Genomic DNA, 26,552 nt, shown 5'->3' on the forward strand with positions numbered 1-26,552 from the left:
TGGAAATCATTTGTGTTAATATTTAGACTCCACACACACAAGCCACCCTAGACAACTGTTCAAAAATGGGATCTTTGGATTCATACGAAGACATCAAGTGCTAATCCCACATGAATTATTCATTATCTGATGAAATGTGGCAGCACTGATCACACACGACTGATTCCATATACTATGAGATGAGGAAGCAAAGGTTAAATTCCCTCACATTTTCCTAGGCACTCACATAAGTTGTTAACCAAGAGCTACCAACTTTTATACCAAGAAAGAAGTTAGAGATTCACACACACACACATACAATTTCTATTACACTTCAAAACAAAAAAATAAATCATATATATATATGTTGTTTATGAGATCGGATAGATTCCAAACAAGGAGATTTCATATGAAGAAAATATCTCAACAACCCAACCAACCAACAAACAAAATCTACATGTATACTATTGTAAGCCTTATGTATTAGTTTGTGCCCTTTTGGTCCCTACACTCACCCATGACACAAAACTAATATGTACAAGCATAAGCTCATATGATGCTCCTGCAAATATAATTTCAAACCTATCCCAATCTCTAGGATTAATTTGCATCCTTCCTACTTGAGATTGATAAGGTGCCAACAATCGACAGAGTCATTCCTCCATTTTCTTGACCACATGATCCTACATGTAGGGTTTTTATGGAATAGGGGATGGAAGAAAAAAAATCTTGAGAGGAAGGGATGGTAGCTAGTTAGTTGTTCATGGCAGCAAGAAGGACCTAGAACCACCACAACCGCTTCAAATTCGTGTCAATCACCATGTTATTATTCCCTTCCAATAGCTTCTTTTCAAGTACTATGATATAACTATTTCTTTCTACATTTTTCATAACATAAACTACATCACATGAGTTTTTATTATACAAGATTTACTTGGTATACAAGTGGCCAAATAATTGTCGAAGTAATAGATGTGCCATAAAATTTGGGTAGGCTTCTAATTTAAATGTTAGACGAGCTTGAATAAGCATATATATCATTTCGTATACAATATTTTATTGTATTTATTTTTGTATTCTTTTGAAATTGGTTTTTCTTATTAGATTTGTTTTGTTTTTATGTAATTCATTTATTTAATTTTTTATATACTTTTTAAAAATTTGTTTAAAACATAAAATTATATTTAAAATTGCACATAAGGTTTTGCTAGCACTGTGCATTTTCCAACCAACTGTTAGTTTTGATAACCAAACTTCGACTGCTCATATCATGAATTCTACACCGTCAAATGAGGCAAATAAGAGCTATTTATAAATTTAATTCCATGAAGAAAAATTGTGAAACCTTAAATCAAGCAGATCTAGACATTTACTATGCCAAAAAATTAGTAGAAATGAAGGCTACAAAATTGCAACAAAAATCAACTTTGGAATATGTTTTGAAGCATTTGAATTGCCAAAAATAGCTTATTGTTGCAAAAAACAATTGATTATCAATTTTTTCCAGGTAATTTCTCCACAAGGAAGTAATGAGAGTCTATAGATTGACTTTATTAATTTATTAAATGGATTTTGAATTCGCTAATTTGTTCTCAAAATTTTATAAATATGAGTTTTTCTCTTAATTTTAATTGGTTTTAATTTTATTTTTGTAGATACTTTGTGTAAGAGGATGAGGCAAAGAGGTTTTGGAGCAATGAAATTGCACCAAAAAGAGGAAAAGATGTATTCTTCCCACCTAAAATGAGAGATCTCAACCATTCTTTCAACAACTCTCCTTTTTGGCTTTTCTTCTTGTAAATCATAAATAAGAAGTAGGAGAAGGAAAAAGGGTTAAAATTCTCTACAAAAAGAGGGATTTTGCAGTACTGCAAATCATTGAATTTTATTGAGAGACAGTTATTCTTTAGACAAGATTAAAGAGATATATTTTAGCTTTCAAAATTTCATGTCGTAATGAAATTTCTAGAGAATTTTATATGCTCAAAAAAATTTGATGAGATCTATAACTTTTGTACACTATTGTTAGAGTTAAAGATTGATTATTAGCTTCAATTAATTCAATTTTAAGGAAATTCTTGATCCATATAAGTATGTGGTATTTTTTAGTTTTGCATTATTTTAAATTCACTTCATTATATGCTTTTTCTAATAATTGGAAAGTTATATTGTTATAATGGATCATATTTAAATCAAAGTTGATCGATGAACTCAAATAGATGGATAGGTTATCATTGTTAACTATTTGACATATCGATGGGAAGTGTGAGCTTTGTTTTTTTCATGATTGTTTTATGAGAAACATTTCCTTAATGCGGTCATGTCACTGATTTTAAATTCATTTTATTTGAATTTGGATATGTGTGCAATAGATATTTGATAACTACTTATCAAATGGTTGTATGTTCATATTTTTGTGAATAAGTGGTAGGTCCAAGAACTTTTTCTTCATATTGTTAACTTCCTTTCTTATTTAAAAATGGAAATTGATCCAACTTCATTATCTTTCTCTTAATTAGGGCCAGAACTAATTCTTCCCAATCAAGATATATTTAACATTTATTTTCTATTGCTTGTATCCTAGAGTAGATTTCCATTCAGAATAAATTCATTGCATATTAGAAGTCTCTTCGGTTGGAGAAAACTCCAGTGTGGCTTCTTTGAGCCCTTGTGTTAACTTAAGTATTTCTTTCTTGCATGTGCACTACATGTGGGTAAATATGATTTCTCTCTTATTATTGATATTAATTATAGACATCACAAGTCAGCATGGAGAGAGAAGATATCTAAGCCCATTAGAAATAGTAAGAACCACCATCCAAAAAGGAAAAGATTATAATCTGGGGCTCTGACCAGGTCGTCTCCCTAATTTTGATGTGGTCATTTTTATCCATCAACGCCAACTATCCAAAAAAATAAATATACCTATATACTATTGTAAGCTTTATTTCCTAATCCCTCCCTAAATGCTTACATTAAAAAATTAACATTACATGAACCACAAATCACATATGTTTGTTATGGTCTTAACTAGCACTTCTACCCACTCTGAAGTCTCATAGACTGTGCTCTTTCTTCACCACAATCTTCAAGCTTCCTACTTGACTCATTTAAGGTATAATTGTCTCTGACTATCATTGAAAAACTTGTAAGATGAACAATATTAACATACTTGGCTCGTAGGGATTTCTACAATAAGAGATGTCAAGTAATGAACCACTTTATGGAGCTACCACCATCTATTAGATATTTCTCTTTCAACTATCCATCAATTTCTAGGAATGTGGTCTAGATACTGAATGTGTTCAAAATTTGATCATAGAATGTGACCTGTCTCACACACATAGATCTCATAATGACTGATAGCTATTTCAAAAAAAAATGAGAGGAATTGCATTGTACTCATCATCATTTTCACAATCTAATAAATCCTTAAGGTTGATGTCTAGTGAGTCATTAGAAATAGATAACATAGTTGATTCTTTTAATTTTCCATTTAAGAGATCTTTTGCATGAGTTTTACAATTCAACGTTGTATGTCCATGTCTTCTACAGTAAAAATATTTGACTGAGTTCTTATTTTTATTGATCATGCCCTTAGAGAATAGTGTCATCTCAGGATGTGAGTTGTCCTTTACATCACCTATTTTCATCCTCTTTTATTCTGCTAGGATTTCTACTATCATTTCATCTAGTGATTTAGAGGAAAATTGACTTAAGGTGAAAATAGAATTGTCATAATTTGAAGATAAACTATTTAGTGAAATAGGCTTAGCATCTCCATCTTCTATTTTCACCCTTGTTTCCTTCAACTACCTTATGAGAGATTTAATATCATTTATATGTGTATAAAATGATACCCCCTCATGCATTTTAAATTTGAATAATTATAAATTCAGGGATAATTTTGCGTTCATAGCCTTTTCTTCAAATATTTTGCTTAACTCTTCCCATATTTGTGTAGAATATTTTTCTATGTCTATAAGATGAAGTTGTGAGTCTAACAAAGAGAGTCCTACAATGGACTTAGCTTTCTCTTGCCTTCTCATCCAATCAGTTAATGCTTTAGGGTCTTGAGGTGTTGGTTCTTCTCATTTTACTAATTTTCTTAAATTTCCATGCATATTATGCATTTTGACCTTCACCTTCCAAGTATGGAAGTTTGATCCATTAATGTTTTCAAGAAATATTTGTTCCATGTTTAAAACAAACAACTACTCTATAATTTTTACCTTGTGCACTAGCTCTACAACTCATGACTCTTGTGATAGATTTCATGGTTAGATCCACTTCTTGGTAGAAGTAGCATAAGACCCTCAAGGACTTCGTGTAGATTCCTCTATCAGATTCCAGTCAATATGGGCCTGGTGGTTCTTATTGATCCAATAAAAAGTGCATCCTTTCTACAAATAGTCGTAGTATAAAAAAAATAGATTTTGCTAATACGTGACCCTGAGCTAATCTCCATATTTAAAATTTTAAAGACATCCAAACATTTGAGAGTGGGACCAGACAATGATTTTACCACTAGGTAAGCTTTATGTGAGTTGCCCACGAAACTTCTAGCCGCGTTTTATACCAAGAAATATAAAATGTATGCATAGTAAAAGGTCACATGATCCATCTTTAAATGGTCATAATGATCTGAGATCCACTATTAATAATTGAGACAACGATGTTGGAGAGGCCATGATGCAAAATATTTCCACGTAGCAGTTTTGATAATGGCCTAGTCATGTGTGTTGATAGTTGTTGATGAAATGAGCCACATCCCAAGAGCCAAGCTCACCAATTTATAACACTTAAAACCATGACACTCTTGTTGGGTAAGAACTAGTTAACTACTTCAATGGGTTTTAATAGAAATCATTTGCATTAATATTTAGACTCCACATGAACAAACCACCCTTGATGATGCTTCAAAAATTCGATCTTCACATTCATACGAACACATCAAATATTAATCCCACATGAATTATTTTGTATATGATGAAATGTGGCTACACTAATCACACATGATTGATTCCCTATACTATGAGATGCGAAAGCAAAGGTTAAATTCCCTCACATATTCCTAGGCTCTCCCATAAGGTGTTAACCTAGACCTACCAACTTTGATACCAAGAAAGAATTCAAAGATGCACACACACACACACACAAACAATTATTTTTTCTATTACACTTCAAAGCAAAAACAAAAATAACATATATATGTTGTTTATAAGATCCGATAGATTCCAAACAAGGAGATTTCTTATTGAGAACATATCACAACAACACAAACAACAAACAAACAAAATCTACATGTATACTATTGTAAGAGTTATGTCCAAGTTTGTTCCCTTTCGGTCCCTACACTCACCCATGACAAAAAACTAATATGTACAATCATAAGCTCATATGATGCTCCTGCGAATATAATTTCAAACATATCCCAATATCTAGGATTAATTTGCAGCATTCCTGCTTGAGATTGATAATGTGCCAACAACTGAGTGAGTCATTCCTCTATTTTCTTGACCACATGATCCTATTTGTAGGGTTTTTCTGGAATAGGGGATGGGAAAAAAATCTTGAGAGGAAGAGATGGTAGCCATTTAGTTGTTCATGGCAACAAGAAGGACCTGAAACCACAACAACCGCTTCAACTTTATGTAAATAACCACGTTATTATTCCCTTCCGATATATTCTTTTCAAGTTCTACGATATAACTATTTCTTTCTACATTTTCCATAACATAAACTATATCACATGAGTTTTTATGATACAGGAGTTACTTGGTATACAAGTGGCCAAACAATTGTCGAAGTAATAGATGTGCAATAAAATTTGGGTATGCGTCTAAGTTAAATGTTAGATGAGCTTGAATAAACATATATACTAATGTGGAATAAATAAACATTATCTTATATTCTTTTAACTCTATCTCAAGTGTTAAGGCATCTCTTTCACTTTAAAAGAGGTTTGTATCTAAAGAGGTGTAATCCCTCTCGACATTTGGTAGATCCGGAGTTAAAATGGATTTAGGCTAGTTTAATTATTACTTATAATTATAATTATAATTATAATATTTTATTTTACTTTACATTATTTTTATTTTATTTTGACCTAGTCAAACTATTTAGCAAACATTACATTACACTCTCAAACATACTACACTCGTGCAACAAGTTTTTTTATTATTAAAATATAATGTGAATTTTGTATATGTAAGAATAAATTGTTATATTATGGAGAAAAATATTTATACATAAAATAATAACAAAAAATTACATGTTAAAATATTATTTATATATTATTTTGAAGTAATATGATATTATATTAAAAAACATGTAAAACATTTAGATACTTTAACCTATCCTAGCCATATAAGCTAAACAGTTGGTAAATGTTGATAGGCATTAATTCATGATAAACATTGGCCAGATTAAAAATAATCATAAAGTTCAACTAGATTATAACTTTTTTTCAAATTATTATTGTTATTAATTATGGAAATAATTAATACATAATTTAAACATATATACTTTTTTAAAAACATGTAACACTATTCTTAACTATAGAGATTCATCCCCACTTTTCTATGGAAATTATTAACTTATAATGAGCTCTTGTTAAAATACCATAGGAAAATACCTTGGCCTATCATTACCACAAGACCAACATGACATGTATTGATATGAAAATTTATTTAAATAATTAATTTAAAATTAATTAATTAAAATAATGAAAATAATATTTGATTTGTATAGGCTTTAATCCTTCCATGAGCTCTTCATTGTTCTTTATATCCTCACCTACCATCGAACCCGAATTTGGTTCCATATCCCTCCATTTGCTCTCTAAGCCATGCCACTCCTGATCCTTTGCCAACATGATTACCCTAGAAGGGGGGGGGCATGGGATCCTTTATCCTCCTTCACCAACCTGGTTTCACTAACAAGCCTAACCCCAAACCCTCGTCGAATCTGTCACCCTCTACAAACATTGTCCCGCAACAATCCAAAATAGTTGATGCCATTCCTCTAGATACATTGACAAGGCAAATACAAATAAAAATCCTTTGAGATACCATGCCTTCATGTGCCCCCAATTAGGCTCAATGGAAACACACAATTCATGCGGAACCGTGTCCTTATCTGCAAGTTTATTGGGGTCTATCCCATTAAAAAAATTGTCCTGCATTGGATAGCACTACGATGGAAACGTAAGGCCCACTATGACGTCAAGCTTGGGTCTAATGGATTCATTATGGTGTTTTTTTCCCACCAAGATGTCCTAAGAGTAGTCATGGAAGGTGGTCCCTACTTCTTCAACTTAGTGGGCCTTTACATGAGACAATGGACTCCCAGATTCGTCCCAAATGAAGAAGACTTCCCTGGGTCTAGTTGGGTTCGTCTATACTCATTTCCATGTGAATATTGGGATCCAAAAACCCTCTAGGACATAGGAAACAAGCTCAACAAATTTCTTCCTCTCATAACAAACTAGACAGGTATTCTACACTGCCTATGCCAAAATGTGCATCTACATGGGCATCTTTTAATCCCTTCCCGAGGCCATCACCCTGTAATAAGAAGATAGATATTGGTTTCCGATATTATATTACAATCATGTTTCATTCATATGCAGTAAATTCCACTAGCATGGTCACCTCTTCATAGATTTCCCTTTGAATGACCCCAAACAAGACGCAAAGTAGACTAACTCCACAGACATGGAGGGCTTTACCAAGATACCATCCAATTAATGCAACAGCAAGAGATTGTCACACATTAGGTATGAAATACTATACATTGTGTGTCACCTAATCTTAAGGACTACTAGTAAGAGGTATGGCATCTTATTTCTTTCTTTTAAGATTTTAATATTAATTATGTTCCTAGGATTCAAAATGCAACCATAGATACAATAACTAATGTTGCTACTAGGTTGTCACCACTTAGAGACATTTTTTCCATTGAGATTACTTATAAGCCATTTGTGCCCAATAATTTTACTAATTTTCATGTTTTCAATGATGACTAGTAGATACGAGATTTTATGGTTAATGTTGATGTGTTTAAAGATGCGGCGGTAGATGAAGATGAGCACGAAAGGGATTTGTAGGAGTTAGCTTAGGCACATAATGGAAATCCTATCCTAAGGGTGTGGTATCTTTAGAGAAACTTTATGACTTGTAGAACCGATTTAAGGGACCAATCAATGCAAAGATGTTACCGGGAAAACTAGTGTCTATTCAGAATTGCTAGTCCCACTAAGACGAGTAGCTATCTTAGAAACAAACAAACTAAAGTTACTTGTATTTTCCTTTACAAGAGATAGATGAGAAAGAAGTAGAGAGTACCAACCTTATTCTTTCGCTTGGCTCCTTGCTTGTTTCCTTTCCCCTTTGACAGAATCTCGTCACTGCTTCCTTACTTGTCTTGCTTCAAAGAGCACATGTAGAATCATAGCAACATAATACCATCAAAGCATAAAGATATATCACTGTAAACAATATAGGATCAGATATATATTGACCATACAAATGCATATATCAACAAAATATTCAGAGATACACAAGAATATGGAGGAAAACTCAAATAGCTTTATTGATAGAAGTAGCAGAAGAGAAGATTACAACCACTTGGTTTGACCCAGTGCCATCCTCCCAGCATGAAAGCCCTCTTCACCTAATACAAAGCAAGATCACCCAACAATTTCCTCAAAGAGAAACCAATAGCACTTCCTTGCAAATTACAAAATTCCAGCCTCTGGATCTCTGGGATGAGGGATCCATATATAGATATTTGCAGGGGGGTGAGTCAGCTTCTGGGATTTTGATTAGTGTTATCTCTCTGATAGTTCTTGGTTCCACTTGGAGATTTCGTGATCTCTTACTCATCCTTGGGCGAATTCAGGGAGGCAAGTGTCAAATGAGAAACTTCTAGAAGATTCTCAGGGTCTCCACCTAACAAACTGCTTGTGCCATTTGTCTGCTCTCGCTCATCGCACCCTATAGAAGGGATTTCTAGTATGCATCACAGTTTTTGCATGTGACAGGTGAGATGCATCACACCCTTAGCATTGGGTAGTCTGTATGGTCCTGCTTTGACTAGTTCTGAGTAATTTTTCATGGAGAAGTTTTGGGAGATGATGTAAACAACTGACCTTGCTCCTTTAGGGCATGAAACAATGCTTTTAGGGACTTAGAAGCCCTTGGTTTATGGACATATGTGATTGGGGTTGTAGTGCCCAAATATGTCTATAACAGTTGCCCCGCAAAACATGAGGTTGTAAATCTTTTTTTGTCGGGTGAAATGCTTTATAATGAGGATCCGAGGTTTTTCGAACTGGAAGGTGACTTGTAATAAGATACAACACAATACATTATCTTCATAATATTTTCATGATCTAGCTGAGGTAGGCATTCCCATGCTCAGCTTGATAAATTCAATTTCATGTACATAGGATAGACAACCATATGTGTGCAGACTGATGATTCTGGTAGAGCCATCATCCCTTAGTTTGGATGATTATCTATGCAGCAATGATGTACATTTGATGTCTTTATTTTCCTGGATATATCGCAGCCCGGATGGATGAAACTAGATCCTAGGTCTTCAAAACTCATTCAATATTTTCCCGAAAGTACAATTCGATCCATGTGAAAAAGATGTTTTGATGTCAAACATGGAAGGACATCACCTGATTACCAGCAAATGATGTAAGCTGTTAACAGGCGTGAGAGGAATCACCGATGATGATGATGACCCTCAAGGTACTGCAGTATAATTTACGTGGTGTGAGTACATGAGTCGATGTCGAACACCACGCAAAATCTTTCGGTCGAAGGCCATTAATGTAAACCTGTCGCCGAAAGTGAGAAACTTGTCATTGAGACATGCAAGCTTCAAAGTACTGAAAGGGTTGTTCCTAGGTCGGCTTCTTAGATAATGAGCTGATGTCAACAAGAAGTGACCCGTCGTAGGAGGGCATTGATGGATCCCACATCTACGACATAGAATGGAGAAAACGATTTTGTAGAGGTGAAAACGATATGATGATACAAGATTTAGGGTGGCGGTCATGAAAGAATGAAGCGTGAAAGTATTGTAGCGGATGAGACACAAGCTGGGTAGGTGAATTCTCTGAGTGACTTCTCTTGAACATATCGGTGACACTGAAATGGATTGGTAGCATTAACCCCAAAAGTGGATGGTACGGTGGACCAATGGTGATGTGACCAGTGAACAGAATAACCCAACCCGACTCAATCATGGTGATGGAGTGAAAGTGTCATGTTCAAGAGAGACCTGCTACCAATAAAGTTTCTTCAAGTTTTCTTCCCAATTTTCCCCAGTCATTTCTGACCAGTACCTCTTTATTTTTGTCAAGCTTGAGGAGGATAACATATGCTTGTTCTATAATTTTCCCTTCGGGCAAACCTATCGCTATGTTTTAACGAGCCTAGCGACAATGAAACTCGCTCTTGTCTGAATGGACAAGTTTGTCGCTATTTTTTTATCGAGTTTAATGACAAGGATAACTCGGTCTTTTTCAATTTTAGAGAGTCTGAAAAGATACGGAAAGGAAACTCTAATATTCCTTTTTCGTAGTATAATCCCTTAAATCTGAAAAGGTATAAAACAATGCGAAAGGGATGAATTTTCAATATTTTTAACGAGCTGAACAAGACAAATGCTTGATCTTTTTGTGCAATAATCCCTCGGGTCCAAAAATATTAAAATCTAGAGGAGGGATGGCACTTCCAATCACTTTAATGAGCTGTAGAGGCCAATTGCTTGGCAATCTTTTCATATTCTACGAGTCAGATGAAAAGATCTTAAAGGAGACTCATTTTTGAGGAACGAGTGATATTTCGAGTAGCAGCTGGTTCCAGGTGAGGGTTGGAACTTTCCAATCACGGCAGTGTCAAGAATATGGCTAACAGAATCACTCATCACAACTATTCCTCAAAAGGGGTAAACAATCAAATGGAGGCGTATGATCAGCTAAAACGGGATGGAGGTGATAGTAAGAACACGACCAAGGCTCAAAAGCTGATGATAATGCGTTCGCAGTGGTTATTTACCGGAGGTGGGTTCATTTTTTAATGATCTTAAACTCTGGTGGAACATATGCTCATTGCAAGGTTTATTTTTTAACGAGCTTGAACTTTATGTAAAACTACTCGTGCTAATGGTCATTTATATTCGATTCACCATTAACATTGTGTTCTTTTGATAGTCGTACTACTTGTTCAATTGCTCCATAAAAATGATTATAAATGAGGACATATGAGTTAAAAAACTAATACCCTACTTAAATTACGTGAAAGGTAACTTAAAAATAGTTTTTACCCTTCATTTTACCATTTCATTTGGAGTTGTGACTGTTGGAGCTTTGGAGGTGTTTTTCCCCTTGATTTTCATCAATTGATTCCGGGAGATTCTATGGACGATTTTCGGCACCGTCTAGACCAGGTAGGAGCTAAAATTGAGCTCTTCAATTGCATGAAGAAGAGGACATGGTTGCCCTACATGATCTGGGTACAGTAACTGCATTGCGGAACTGTGGCTTGCTTAAGTTCTTCCGCATGTCTAGCATGAGGCAACAAATCAACTTGTTGCAATATTTCCTAGATGCATGGGATCCTACCAACCAAGTGTTTTAGATAAGAGGAAAATCCATCCCCATGAATGTTGAGGACATATACTTTTTGACCGGTTTATCGAGGCATGGTGCCCCTCTCTCATTATTAGGTTCTGCCCATGGGGGTGAATCTGTGAGGGATTATATTCACTGATACTGTAGAGAAGGATCTCAGCCGAGCAGGGACGGCAAGATCAGTATCCGAGATGTCACAAACCGGTCCTTGAGGACTATTTTATTCACCTTTGCTAGATTGGTTGGTAGCGTGGCCCTTCACTTGGCCAACAAGTCCTATATGCAGTATGCCTTGGAATGCCTCGAACCCAAGGTATTCAACTGGTGTGATGCAGTACTTCCAGTGATCAAAGAACAACTTACCAAGGTGAAAAATGGAAGATCTAAGAACTTTGGCTATGGTTCTATTCTGACCGCTTTTTCCTTGGAGAGGTTCCCACTAATGCAGCCCCAGTACATCTCACTTGGCCTACCACTATCGACTGAGCTACAGATACAGAGATGGGTTGACCTTATGGCCAGACATGTTGGTCAATCATAGGTTTCATTCTCTGATGCATTCTTCAGTGGTTCAACCATCAGAAAATGGTTTATGCCATGTATCCATATGCTGGGATGGATTTCCGGGGTGACCCAGATTTGGTGCTGCCGGCTAGCGAGCAGTGGGGTGTCATAGGTAAAACTCTTTGACCATATCTATGTTTATTGTTTTTATAATGTTCTTGTGTTTTTTAAATATTTATCAAGACTAATCAAAACTCATGTGCTTATGCAGATATTGGGCCAGTGCGACCAGCAGCTGCCGTTCTAGCAAGAGAGGTTGTAGAGAGGGCCATTCTTTGTGACTTGGATGTATCGGAGACCCTTGCAGTGTTGCGGGATCAGATCGAGGGTCTCACTCTTGGTATTCCGGACGTGAGGACCGATGAGCTGCATCTGAGATTACAGCGCCATACCACTGGCATGCCGAGCCGATGGACTAGGCTCTTGCACATGATTGCATAGGCAGTGACTAGTTATCACTAGCACCATTAGATTAGGGTGCCCCCTTGAATTTTGAGTTTTTGGGTCATCTGACCGATTTTGTCCAGGACATAGAACACTATGTACAAACTATAAATAGTTATATATATATTTTGATTTTCGGAGCTTTCTTTTGGTTAAGTTATATGATCCTGATGCAGTTATTGATAAAATGCCTTTCTTTTACAAATGTTGCAAATGTCTATCTAACACATAATTTGCTAATGAATCGATTAATGTGTTTAATTTTATGGAAATATGTTGATATTGAATAGAATCGAACTACCTTTCCAAAATCCTAACCCTTAGGAACATGCAATAGATAGCTGGATTCCAAATGGAATAGATGCCTGTAAGTTGTAGAATGACGAGCTGTGAGTCTAGCCTAATGACAAGTTAGCGTATGCCATGCACGATGGCATCAGAGAGGAGTTCTATCAACGCACTATATTCAGCAATGTTGTTCGTTGATTGACCAATACACACCCCTCTGAAACTCACTAACTCGCTGCTTGGATCAAAGATGGCCCAAGCTGCAGAAGATAGGTTCCGCGTACTACGACTCACCCCGTCAGCGTATCCAACAAATGATTCCAATGAGTTCGACATCTGCAAAAAAATGCAAAAGTGGATTACCTAACCAGAACTATCATTGTTAACGAAAACAAAAATGTAACAAAAGCATATGAAGAGGTTACCATGCTGAGTTAAGCATAGTAACGCTTAAGGTACAACCCATTTCGGGGTTGCGACAGTGGAATCCTGTCATAAACTACTAGCTTGTAGGCTCCTTTTGCTAATGCACATTTAACAATGTAGGGACCCATCCACAAAGACTAGAACTTACCTGCTCCCAATTTATCGGATTCCTGATGATAAAGCAAGACCGGGTCACCTTCTGAGAAAACACGGTGTTTGACATTCTTGTCAAATTGTGCTTTGACTCATTTCTTATGTGCTTCATTAGACAAGGTGGCATCACGATAGGTTTCATCCATTTGGATTAACTCTAAGAAATGATCCTCTTCCTCTGAAGTTCTAGGGAGGAGGTCAACTGCGAGCTTGAGGGACGAAATTTCGCACTAAACTCGTAAGATCGCTTATAGGCCATACACCCGCTGAAAGGGCATAAATCCAGTCGCATTTCTTATCGATGTTTGGTATGCCCACAAGGTTGAGTATAGGATTAGGTGCCAACTCCATTTATGGACTCCAATTATCCTTTGCAGCATGCGTTTCAGGACTTTTTTGATTACCTGAACTTGCCTGTTAGCTTGTAGATAATATGGAGTAGAGCTATCGTGGGAAGTCCTAATTTGGCAGCCAATTCAACCATCATGTGATTGTGGAAATGCAATCCATGATCTATGACTATAGCTTGTGGAACGCCGAACCTGGAGAATACATGATTGAAAAAAGAAAAGAGCGGTCGTTTCGCCGCTGTTGTTTAATGTAGGCATCGCCTCAGCCCATTTCGTAAAATAATCAACTGTGACTATGATATACGCATGCCGCCCGCCCGAGGTGGGGTTACATTGCATGAAATCTATGCCCCATTTGGCAAATGGCCCAATAGCAACTACTGGCTGCAGAGGTGTGGGTGGTATTCTGGTTTTGCGGTTGAAGATTTGACAAGCATGGCAACTTCTGGCTGTGGTTATGCAATCTTTGAACATTGTTGGCCAGAAGTATCCAGCTCGTAAAATCTTTTGTGCTATAGCATAACCAGATTGATGCCCCCCACATGCGCCTGAATGAAAATCATTCAGGACTTTTTCGGCCTCCTCATGGGTGAGGCACCTTCACAGAACTGTATCAACACCACGTCGATAAAGCGTATCACCGACAATCATGTAGTCTTTTTCTTAGTATCGAGTACGTCGTTGTTCTGAGGAAGAGTTATTAGACCTATATGTTTGGGTTTGGAGATAAATTATTATGTCTCCATACCACGGATCACTTGAAGATATCAGAAACAAAAATTCATCCACGATTGTTTCTTTAGATGTTGAATCATTGGACGACGATGGGAAATCACCTAGTAACTCCGTGAAAACCAGAGGTTTCTTTCATTTAGATTTTACAAATTCCATATCAAACTCTTGAAATATTACTATCCACTTTGAATATTTTCCCCCAAGCAACTATCGGGACAAGATGTAAGTCATGGGGTTGTAATCTGACAAAATGGTAGCTTTTCGAAAGAGAACATAGTGTCGAAATCTCTGTATTTCTTGAACAGCTACGAGAGCCAGCTTTTCAACATAGGAGTACTTTCTTTCTATATCATTTAAGTTTCGACTTAAATAATAAATAGGATGTTTGATTCCATTGTCTTCTTGAACTAAAACCATTATGATGGTCGTATCTGCTGTAGCCAGATACAGGTTAAAGTCTCTTTGATAATTAGGAGCGTACATTAATGATGCTTTTACTAGGGATTCCTTTAGAGCATCAAAGGAATCTTGCATGACCTAATCCCAGTTGAAGGGTACTTCTTTTTTCAAGAGACGCGTATAACCTTTAGCAAGTTCGGTGTAATTTGGAATGAACCTCCTCAAAAAGTTTGCTTTCCCTTGGAGTTTCTGAATCTGAAGCAAATTTGAAGGTGGAGGCAAATCAATGATTTCTTGAACCTTGCACAGGTCGAGACAAATCCTGTCCTTTGAAACTACAAAGCCAAGTAAATGACCAGAACCAATGCAAAACACACACTTGTGCAGATTGAGTCTTATTTTGTAGTGTCGGCAATGCAGAAATATTGCTCTCAAATGCTGTGGATGATCGATCTACTTTCGGAAGTGAGCTGGAAGATCGTCGAGGTATGGTTGAACGATGTTCTTGATGTCATGGAAGGCATAATTCATTGCCCTCTAAAAAGTTGCCCCTGCATCCTTTAAACCAAAAGGTAGCTTACGGTATGCGAATGTGCCCCACGGACAGATAAATGCAGTGTTTGACTGGTCCTGTGGGTGGATATTTATTTGATTATACTCCTAAAGTCCATCCATAAATGAAAATATTTCACATCTGACGCATTCATCAATTATCTGGTTGATGAAGCATGTAGGGTAGTTTTCCTTTGGACAAGCTTGATTTACATCCTTGTAATCGATGCACACTCTAATTGTTCCCTGCTTTTTCATCACATGAACAATGTTCGATACCTAATCAGTTAGAGGAACCTGGTAAATGAAACCAGCATGGAGAAGTTTTTCAACTTCTGCCTTAATGGCGGTGGCTTTCTTTGGGTGCACTTGCTGAAGCCGTTGTCTTACTAGTTTGACATCTGGATACATCTTAATTTCGTGTTCAACTATGCTCGAGTCAATGCTTAGCATTTCTTCATATGACCATGCAAAGACATCTCTGAACTCACGAAAGAGAGCATAATATACTTCCAGTTCTGAAGAAGAACAAGATTTGTCGACATGAATATTTTCTACAACATTTGGTTTGGTCGAGATATTTATGGCGATAGTTTCTTCAATATTGGACAGATTTTGCTCAGAATCCACCGTATTTATAGTATTTGATAGAAAATCAAAAACTGATGGATGATTAAGGTCATCGAAGTAATCTTCATTGTAATCCAGAAGATGGGAACGATGGTGGTAATCTTCCCATGGTGGCCCCTCTATGTTCATTGACTGAACAATTCCTTCGTCTGTAGAATGTACATGCAACCAAGGATCTGAAGAGGTACCATACTCTTTAGACCTATCTACCCAAACGCTTGATGAGCATTCATTTGGGTTTGCCTCCCATGCCGAGAACATTGATTTCTACAATAATTATATTGGGCTTGGAGGCAATACCTAGTGATGATCCATGCTAATATCGTGTTCAGACATCTTCTGAATGGAAGATACCATATTGCAGGTTTCCACCGTGGCCACTTCCACTAGGTTGTTTGGAGGTGGTAGGGCAAAAGTACCCATCAATGTAGGGTCTTTTAGTAGGCCTACTCCGATATTTTGAAGCAACTGAGAGCTTCCATGGATCATCGGGATGCTTCCCGTAACTTGTGAACTGTTTACGAGAAAGGTTTGTTTGTCAACGATTGTAATTCCTCCATGAAAAGGAAATGCAATCTTCCTGAAGTACATTGACACAACAACAGCCATAGCATAAATCCAAGGCCTTCCCTGTAGGATGTTATAATCGAGATTTCCATCAATAACTTCGACATCAATTTCTACTGTTTTGCCCCCCAATTCAACTTGTAAGTTACTCAAAATCCCGTATGGAGTGTATGTTCATCCATTGAATGCTTTTAACGTCGTTCATGATCACAACAAGGGTGGTGATCCTAAAGTTTTCCAGCAACTCATTGACATAATACATGTAGATGCCCCCTCATTAATAATTGTTTGATGAACAGTTTTGTTGAGGGCTTTCACTTGAATGAGGAAAGCAAGTTGAGCTAGTAACTGAGGTTCATATCCTTTATGATTAAAGGCCACAAGATTGGAATCCGTTGGGTCAATCCCACCTATTGTTGATAATAGATCCTGCTTTTGGGAGGGGATATTTTGCAGTACCTCAAGTGTCGACATAGCGGACGGTGATTGGGCCAGGTCCTCTACTATATTATAATTATGTGCCGCTCTGGCATGAGGATTAAATGTCGATTTGTGTACTACTCCCTTTGGCAGATTTATCATTAGCTCAGGAATGATGGGCGACACAACTTTGGTCGAAGTTATTGTCGAACTACTAGGTTGATCAGTAGCCTTGTTGTTCGATAGTTGTGGATTCCCGTTGTTAACACCCAGGTTGTTCCCTATGACTCCCAAGGGAATACGGCCGGGGTAACCACTAACCAATCTTTGTATTGCAGTTTCTAGCCAAACTGCAATAAGAGAGGGCTCTCTCTTTATGATTTGTCTCTGTTTTGATAGTATTTTAGGCTAGCTATGATGTTCAGGGTTTGTTTTATGTTTTGGTTGAGGGATGTCTTTTGTACCTAAGGTGCAAGTTTTTAAAGAGTATTAATCCATTGGGCAATGGAGTCTGTAGCTAAATGTTGTTTGGAGTATTGTGTAGGTTTTCTGATATTGCAGGGCCATTTAAATATCTCAAGGAACAGTTCTGAAATTGAGATTATGAGGTGTGTTCAACCAGTGAAAAGCAATTAAGAATTCTCCACTAAGCTGAGATGTAAGAAAGGGGTATGTTGTATAGGAGCAAACTCGAATTCCTGAAACAACGATCACTGAGAAAGCTATAGTTTGAAAGTGCAGCATTTAAGAATTACACCTTATGTCTACAACTGAAGAAAAACATTCATAACAGCATAGATTGAGTTCAGGGTATCCTGTGAATAAATCCTGAAACTATTCTTTTTCTCTGCTATTAACTATAGAAATTGGAAGCATGAATGAGCCATGAAAAGGTAACAAAAACACATAACGAAAGTTTATAGAGGACTTATTGTGCCATGAGAATACGCAGGAATCCTGTAACATTCAGCAACACTCCACAAAACTCAGGGAACACAGTGCTTTGGAAATTCCATCAACCTTTGTATTAACGGTCTGGAAACTTACAGCATAAGAAACTCTTGAAGAGAAATCAACAACAACCCCTGCAAACTTATGCGAGGGGCAATATATACAAACGATCATACAAAATATCTAAGGTGTTGAGTCATCTGAGAAATAAATGTTTTCACCAACTTGTACATAACAGTAGATAAGAAATTACTACTTCTTTTAATACAACATAAATGCTCTTTGTGTCTGTCAGGAGATATTTTGACCTTTGGAGGCCACTGAGTCGGTCTGGATGTTCTGCTTTAATGCTGGAATATGCGTCTTTATGGTTGTCGTGCTGTAACTTTCGGCCCTGCTACCTGTTAGCTGTCAATTGTGCTTTGTTGGCCAAATAGTTCTGCTGAGTTGGCTCAGCCCTTCCCTTTTCATGCATGCTGATCTTTCCAAGTTTTCCTGTGCATGATCACTTGTAAATTTGAATAACAAATAACAAAACTTGATTTATAGGCTCTGGCTTATAATATCAGTTGTATCATTTTGGTCCAGTATTCCTGTGTGGGCAATTGGTGTCTCAGAATTGCATCTAGTGTCTCATCTGCCTCTGTGTATTTATAGAAATTGGGAGGCACTTCAAACAGATGTTTGATTTCATTCATTATAAAGAATAAATTCTCTACCTTGTTGTAGAGAGTTTGTCCTGTAACTGGCCCTGTTTCCTCTGAGGTGCTGGCCTTCTCTGTGATCTGATTTGTGGCAAAGGTGTTCACCCTCTTGGCATAGCTTTCATGGGAAAGAAGTCTTCCTGCGTTATTCAGCAAGCTTGGGAGACCTCTGTTTTGTAATGCCACAAACTTTTCCATGAATCTATTGACCTCAGTCTGCATATCCTGGGTCCTTCTCTCTAGTGTCTGCACCAGGTTCCTCAGTGTTAGGACCCTCTTTATTAGCTGGATGGTCTCGGTTCTATTGGAGATTCCCATAGTAGCTAACTGAGCACTCGTTCTGTGGTTAAGCACATTGATCATTCTATTGGCAACCTCAGGCATATTGCCTAGAGCTGCCCTTGATCTCTGGATTTCCTTCTGTGCTTTTGCTATGAGCTCAATCTGCTCATGGATTGTCTCAATATATTGCCATTGGTTAGTGATGGACTGGCCAATGTTGGCCCATAGCACTATCTTGAGCTCAGCTGTCACTTTATCCAATGTGAGTTCCTTTTCCAGCTCCTTAATCTTGTCTTTAAGGGCTTTTATTTCCCTGCCCTTTTCTGCCACAGTCTGCTTGGATTTGTCATATCTTTCATTCACCTTGGCTAATTTCTCCCTGGCCTCATTTAGTTCTGTCATCTGTGCTTCCAAGGCCTGAATCTCATTTCTTAGCTTTTGCATGTCTAGGCTTTGGGCCTGCTCTGTTGTTGGTGCTGGTGCTGAGGTAGAAGGTGCTGCTTGTTCTGTTTGCTGCATGGGAGGGGCAGTAGTTTGAGGAGGCTCCTCAAGATTAATTATTTCTGGAGGAGGTTGGGAGGTCTGACCATCTTCTTTTTGTTTCAAAGCTTCCTGTAGTGCTGCCTGTGCAGCCTCTGATTCTCCCAGCTTTTCTTGAGTCTGGATTAGCTACTTATATAGAGACACCAGAAAAGCTGTGGCATCTTCATCATGCCTCTGCTGGGCAACTTCATCTGTTTGAGGGTGAATTGTTGCTGGGATTTTGATCTTTCTCCTCAAAGCTGCCATGTCTGCATCCCTCAACTTCAATATTTCTTGTATGCCCTTGATATCCTTGGGATCATGCCCAATCTCTATGATTATATCTTCTAAGGACCTGATTCTATTGTCCTTTGCTTGAGAGGATGCCCTCTCCAACTCAAGTTGAGCAGCTGTATTATTTAGGCTATTTACTAGCCTGTAGTTATCCAGTGTCTTGTCTGCCAAGGATGCATACACCATCTCACCCGTTTGCTTATGCAATTCGATTTTGTCCATTGGGTGGATGTCCTTGGCAAGGACCTCAAGATTGGCCCTCAAGTAATCTGAAGGAGACTGTGGTTGCAACGTAGTTGGCATGAAGTGACTCATGATCATCTTGCCCTCATTTACATCATATGCAGACATGAGTCTTTGCTGGTTAGTAGGAGCCATCTTCAACAAATGATTGTACAGTTGTATCTTTATTGGCTCACTTCTCCTCTTTATGTCAATGAACTATTGTTTAATGCCCAGTTCACCTTCTCTCTGGTGGCTTGAGGAGCTGACTTCTCCTCCCATTGTTCTGTCCTGTTCCTGTTGAAAGGAACTTGCGGATGCTTCCCTGCTAGGTGGGCCCATGCCCAAAGTCTGCCCCATTGGCATTTCCTCCTCAGAGAGAGGATTCATTCTCTGTCTTTTCTCTCCCTGATTTATGGATGATGTAAGGGGAGTCTCTCTGTCCCTTTTCCTGCTTATATCCTCCTTTTGTGGAGTTTGGAGGATTGATGCTTCAGCTGATGTTTCTTGCCTGGGAGGCACCATGTCTTGAGCCTGCTGCTCAGTGAGAATTGGGGCCTCAGCTGCCTTTTCTTGCTGTAAGGGCTGCTCTTTCTCTTGCTGCCCCTCTTCTTGCTGCTGTCCCTGTTGTTGTTGATGCGCTTCCTGCTGCAGCACTTCTTCTTGCTGTTCCACCTCCTTTTCTGTTTGCTCTTCAGTCATGGGAGGTGGCTGCTCCTGCCCCACCTGATTTTCTTTGTCTTTGCTGGATGTCTGTTGAGTGTCCATGGCAGCTTGCTGATGTGTCGTTGAAGATGAGGCAGCTGCTCCAAGTTGCCTTTGATATGAGAAGGAAACCTGTCCACAAGTTTCCAAGTCAGCCTCTTTTCGAACATTCCTAGCCTCTCTTTCTAGCATCTGTTCTCTAGTAATTGGCTCTTCTAGAGTGCCTTCTTTCCAGCTCAAAGCATTGGCATACTGCTCAACATGAGGCAGCCTTACATGTGCATAGTTACCCAATTTGTATTTTATCCTCCTGAGGGAAATAAAATGATTACGGTCATAAGGTGTCCATTTGAAACTGGTTTGTAATTTGAGGCCCTCTAGGATCATATCTGCCTCCTTCCATCCCTCCTCTCTTTTGTTGTATAGAAAAGGACCTAGCTGGTTCCTTACTTTCAGCTACACCTTCTTGTTTTTACTTTGGAAATGGATGTAGTCAGCATTTCCAAACTGCCTGAAGTATTCTAGGGAAAAAAGTCTCATAGGGACATACCTTGGCAGCCTATAAGGGTCTAATTCACAGCCATATATTCTGATTACTGTGTGGTGTTGGTAAAAATACCAATCACCAATGCTGTAGGCCTTGGAGAGGTGGAGAATTCTTTGCATGTCATCAGTCAACCTTGGAGGAGGCACACCATACAACAATGTCATAGCTGGGTGAATGAACAGGTCTATGAATTCACAGTATGTGTATGGTGATTCAGAAGCATGGTGAAAAACTGAAGACCAAAACAAAACTGACCTTGGATTCCCTTGTACATTAAGTTTCCTAAGGGGAACGGAGAAGCTGTCTGGTTGATAGAATAAGAACAGATGGTAAATGTAGGAGGTGTATCTGAACACCCTTTCCCTTTGCAGATTCATTAGTTGTTCATGAATCTTTTCTGCAATATATGTGGCATAGTCATAGTGTACAGCTGGAGGCTTCCCAGGAGAGAATATGGACAGCATTGCCATGATGGTGTTATCAACATCTTCAACTCCCCTGTACCCCAGGACATAACTGATCAAATCCACCAGCATTCTGCCCAAGTCATTCAGATAAGGATATCCAATAGGGGGAGTTATTATAGTTTCAAAACTTGGCTGTATGAATAACTGATTGATTTTGGTGATCTGGGCACTTGACAAGTTACTCCCCTTCTTGACCAAGTCTATCATGGAGAGAGGGGCCAATGGTCTTGCAGTGTGAAAATGCAGCATCTCATTTATGGCTTCTGGGGTGATATGGAACAACACTGAGCCTGTAGGACTGAGAACAGCTCTTTGGCATGGATCATAGCACTCCTGGCACCTATGGACCAAGTCTGGAAAGGCATTGACTTGAGGGAGGTTATAAATGGGCAAATTTGAGTCCCAAATCCCTAATATATCAGCTCCACTAAGGTGTTGGACTTTCAACTCGTTTAGCATGTGAATATTAAATTTAGATTTCATTGGGAAGGAGTCCATCATCTGATAATCTAAATCTCCCAGGGCTTTCCATTCTAACTCCCTCTGAGGGGCATTCAAAGGCTGAATATTCAGGGCTATTGGTGCTTCCATGGCTAGTAAGGCTTCTGAATTGTATGTAAACTGCTTTGAGCGAGCAGAACAACGCGGAGGAGTTTCTTTACAATGTAAATGTGAATTGTATGGAACTGAGGGCGAATTGAGCAAACAACAATTGAAATACTGTTTATAGGACTGATTAAAACAGTAGTAGGACTGACAAGAGTGTTTCTATGGTGAATTTATGTAACTGAGGTTTCTAGTTCACGACTACGTGAACTACCTGTGAATTCAGGTCAATTTTGTCAAATGCAGGCTTGGTAGAAGGTTTATTGCCTCGCCAATTGGAAATGGGTACAGGTCACTGGATGCTTGATGGTGAATTCAGTGCTTTACACTCTCTTAAACAGATTGCTTGTAGAAATATGGATAAAACTAGGTGCAGGGAACAATTTTGAGAAATACCTTGTGAATTGCCGATAACAGTTGTAAAATGCAGGTATGACGGAGGTGCCCACGGTTTCAGAGTTGAGTTGTGCAGGTTGGCGCTGATTTGGTCGTGAAATGCATGCAGGAATAACAATAGTTGTTTTGGGAAAAAGTGGGAAAAACACGAATTTTTGGCTAAAATATGGATTTTTGGCATATTGGCGCGTTTTTGGGATGACGTCAGCATGACGTCATCAGGTGGGTTCAAGGTCGGACGACGTCAGCATGACGTCACCGAGTGATGTGGCAAGTTGCGATTGGTCCACGGGGATAATGAGGTGGCAGACATATCAGTGCAGGGGCGGACAAGAGTGCTGACGCGACGGCGAGGTGGTACTGACGTGGGTCTGACGTGGGCGTAATAGGACCGACAGTAAACCAGAAGCGGTAATGGTTTTTCTCAGACCGCCTTAGATACGGTCGCGGTTTTGTCAGAGGGTGACCCGAGAAATTGTGCGGGCGACGCGTGGCAGAGGCCTGACGTCACCCTCTGACAGTTTCTCGGGTGCTAATTTTCGGACGTCGGGCCCAACCCGATATGCATATTGACCATCTGATCAAAGGCACCCGATCGGACGGTTGATGGATCAATGAGGTGATCGGACAATACGGAAGCGGGGAAGTAATAAAATATTGTTTTCTTTTGAAAGGCGTGCCCAGCGGGACTTTTGGTTTCGGCGGAATTATATGGTTTTCTTTGTATTTTCAAGTGGAAATAATATCGCGCCCATACTTTGGATAAGTTGGAAAAAGTGGGTATTTGGGTGCTTTTTGCAAATGAAGCGGGTTGTGGGTAAAAGGGGTTTTTTCATAAGGTTTTCTTAGCAATAAAAGGGCTTAATGGGTCAAATGGCTTTAATAGGGGAAAAAGGGGTAAGGCTTAGGGTTCTCAAACTGGCCAGCTGTCAATTTGATCCCTGACAGAGAACATATGGCTATAATGCGAAGGGGAGGGATATTTATACAATGCTTGGGGGCTTATACACCATAGTGTTATAATAGTAGGGAAAGGGTGACATAGGGGAATTATATAATAGAAGTTGGGGATTAATGTGGATGAAAGGGTGGATGAGGGGTGATATCACTAAGTTTATTTGAAAATAACTTAGCTTGGGGAGTAGATCAAAATGAAAAGATTTTTAGAAAAGAAATGTGGCTTTTAAAAGACTAAGAACCACCATAAAACCACCAATTCTTCCATGAATCTCAACTGATGAGGGGATGTTAGTAATGAATGAAAAAGGGGAAAATTGGGAAGTTAGACATGCTTCTTTGCTTTGCTGCAACCTGATAGAGAAGAAGACCTTCTCAATCCATTGATTTTCCTTTCTAAATAGGTTAGCACACATTCAATTGTAAGGAATAACATTTCTGCAACCCCTATCTGCCTACCCATCTACTTGCCTAGCATTTTTTGTTTCTTCTTGGAGGGTGCACTTAGACTTGCAGACCCTTATTTGCCTTTTCTTTTCTTTGGCTTTTTCCTTTTGATTTTCTATCTAATGCTACCCTTATTGCCTCCAAGGTCCTAGATTAAGCAGTTGGGAACCTTACTTCTCTACCTAAGCTACTTGTCTGCCAAGATTAAACAGTTTGGACAGACTTCTTTCTCTATTCTACAACTGAAAATTTAAAACATGGCATGATCCAGCTTAAGCTGTTGGACCATTCATCAAAATTGAGTACCCATCAAGCTATATACACACCTTGTCTTCTCTTGGAAATATGGGATCTTTGCATCATCAAAGCAGAGCATATTTGGAACTTTCTTTGCCAATCATGAAATATGAAACCTATTGGTATAGGTAGCTAACACCCGTAATCTTTATTCCTTGTCAATATCAAAGCATCATTTTTCTGTTTTGAAATGGACAACATAAGCACTTGGGATGGGGAGGCGTTGTCGCTAGAAACCAGATTGGTTCCTGGGTCTGTAAATGGGTCAGTTAATACTGTTGAAGTTCTTGAATTCTTAAATATTTTCTTAACTTCGGCTTTATATGGACAATCCCTCATCCAATGATCCTCATCGGATATGAGGCATGGCTGACTAGGTTTCTTTTGCCCAGAAGGGTTTGCAGAAGATTTTTTAGGAGACAAATCGTCCTGTTTCTTCTTTTTTCTCTTCCCTTTCTTCTCGCCCCCTGGTTGCTTCGGTTCTTTGCCTTTATCAATCGACATGGCATTAACCTCCAAGGCGAGAAGTTCTTCATTTTCATTTTGACTAGAAACCTTACGGGCTTTCTTGGATGCAGCCTTTGTCGATTTCGTGCTTTTCGTACCTATCACACCATCGCTGGCATGAGAGTCCTTGTTTGATTTAGGAGGAGGAGGAATGGAAAATTCTAGTCTTGGAGCATCAGGGATTTTGTCATAGAGGATGCCAGACTAAGTATATATCAAGTCTAGATATTGCGCACGAGCAATGACTTTCTCTTCAGTGATGACTCCTCCCTTTGCCACATCTTCTGTAATAGAAGGTAACAAGGACTTAATAAACCATTCAGCTAGTAGCTGATCAGGGACATATGTTTTTACCATTCTATGACAACTTCGCTATTCATGAATATGATCAGATACGTGAGTGGTCGTCATCTGTTTCAAATTGGTAAGAAGTTATGTTGTGGTTTCGTACCTTATTGGTAACTGAAAATGGGTTAAAAAGGTGGTGGCAAGGGCACCAAAGTTATCAAACGAAGCTCTAAGCAATTCGGTGTACCATTTTGCTGCCAAGCCAGTTAACGTTCGCTGAAAAAGGTGAAGCCTAATAGAATCATCATTGAAAGTGTTGGAGGAACACCATAGATGAAAGGTCATCACATGATTCGACGGATCCTCACCCGGATTTCCATTAAATTTAGGAATATCTGACAGAAGTTTATGAGGAATTGCTGGCCACCAAGGGGCATAAGCGATTGGATCGCTCGTTAGCCAATTTAGATCTAATAAATCTAAAGTTGCCATGAAGGGCAACTGTTGATTTAGGTTCGGCGAAGCGTACCCAGGATAAGATGGGATCGCCTGAGCAGTGGGTCTTTGCATACCAGCATAATGCATTTGATGCTGATAACTTTGATAAGGTTGTTGGGCATAACCAATTTGGGATGATTGATGATAACCGTTTGTAATATACGGCTGCCCATTACCTGCAAAGCTTTGTTGCTCAGGTCCTTGGTAAGCTTGCTGGAATTTCGGTTGTTGATGTTGCACCAGCCATGGCTGTGAAACCATTTGCTATTGCCCGATACTGGATGTTTGACCAAGATGAGGGGTAATAGTACCCATTTGAGCCTGAGTCGCTGCAATTAAGGAGCCACTAACTGACGATTGTGGTTGCATCGTGGAGATAAGAGGCTGTTGTATTATGAACTGAGAAACTTGAGGCTGGCATACAACAAGCAACGCTTGTACTTGCAACATTGTCACAATAGCTGGTGTAGTGGGGATATTAGACAAAGGTAGACTCGGTTGCATTGAGTATACAATTCTTGGTTTTTGAGGTAGTATTGGCACCCAACCACTGGATGTGATTCCATTTTGACCCGAATTCAGTTGAGAACTCTCATATGGTTGTTCTCCTGGAGGGAACAATGAAAGGGCATACTGCCCTCCATATGGTGGCAATCCAGTGCTGACAAGAAAGATTGGCCTTTGGAGACTGGACTGCCCAAA

This window comes from Pinus tabuliformis, chromosome 5_2 (assembly GCF_031772625.1).
Source record: "Pinus tabuliformis cultivar Carrire ecotype Pingquan chromosome 5_2, CPIR1, whole genome shotgun sequence".
NCBI lineage: Eukaryota > Viridiplantae > Streptophyta > Pinopsida > Pinales > Pinaceae > Pinus > Pinus tabuliformis.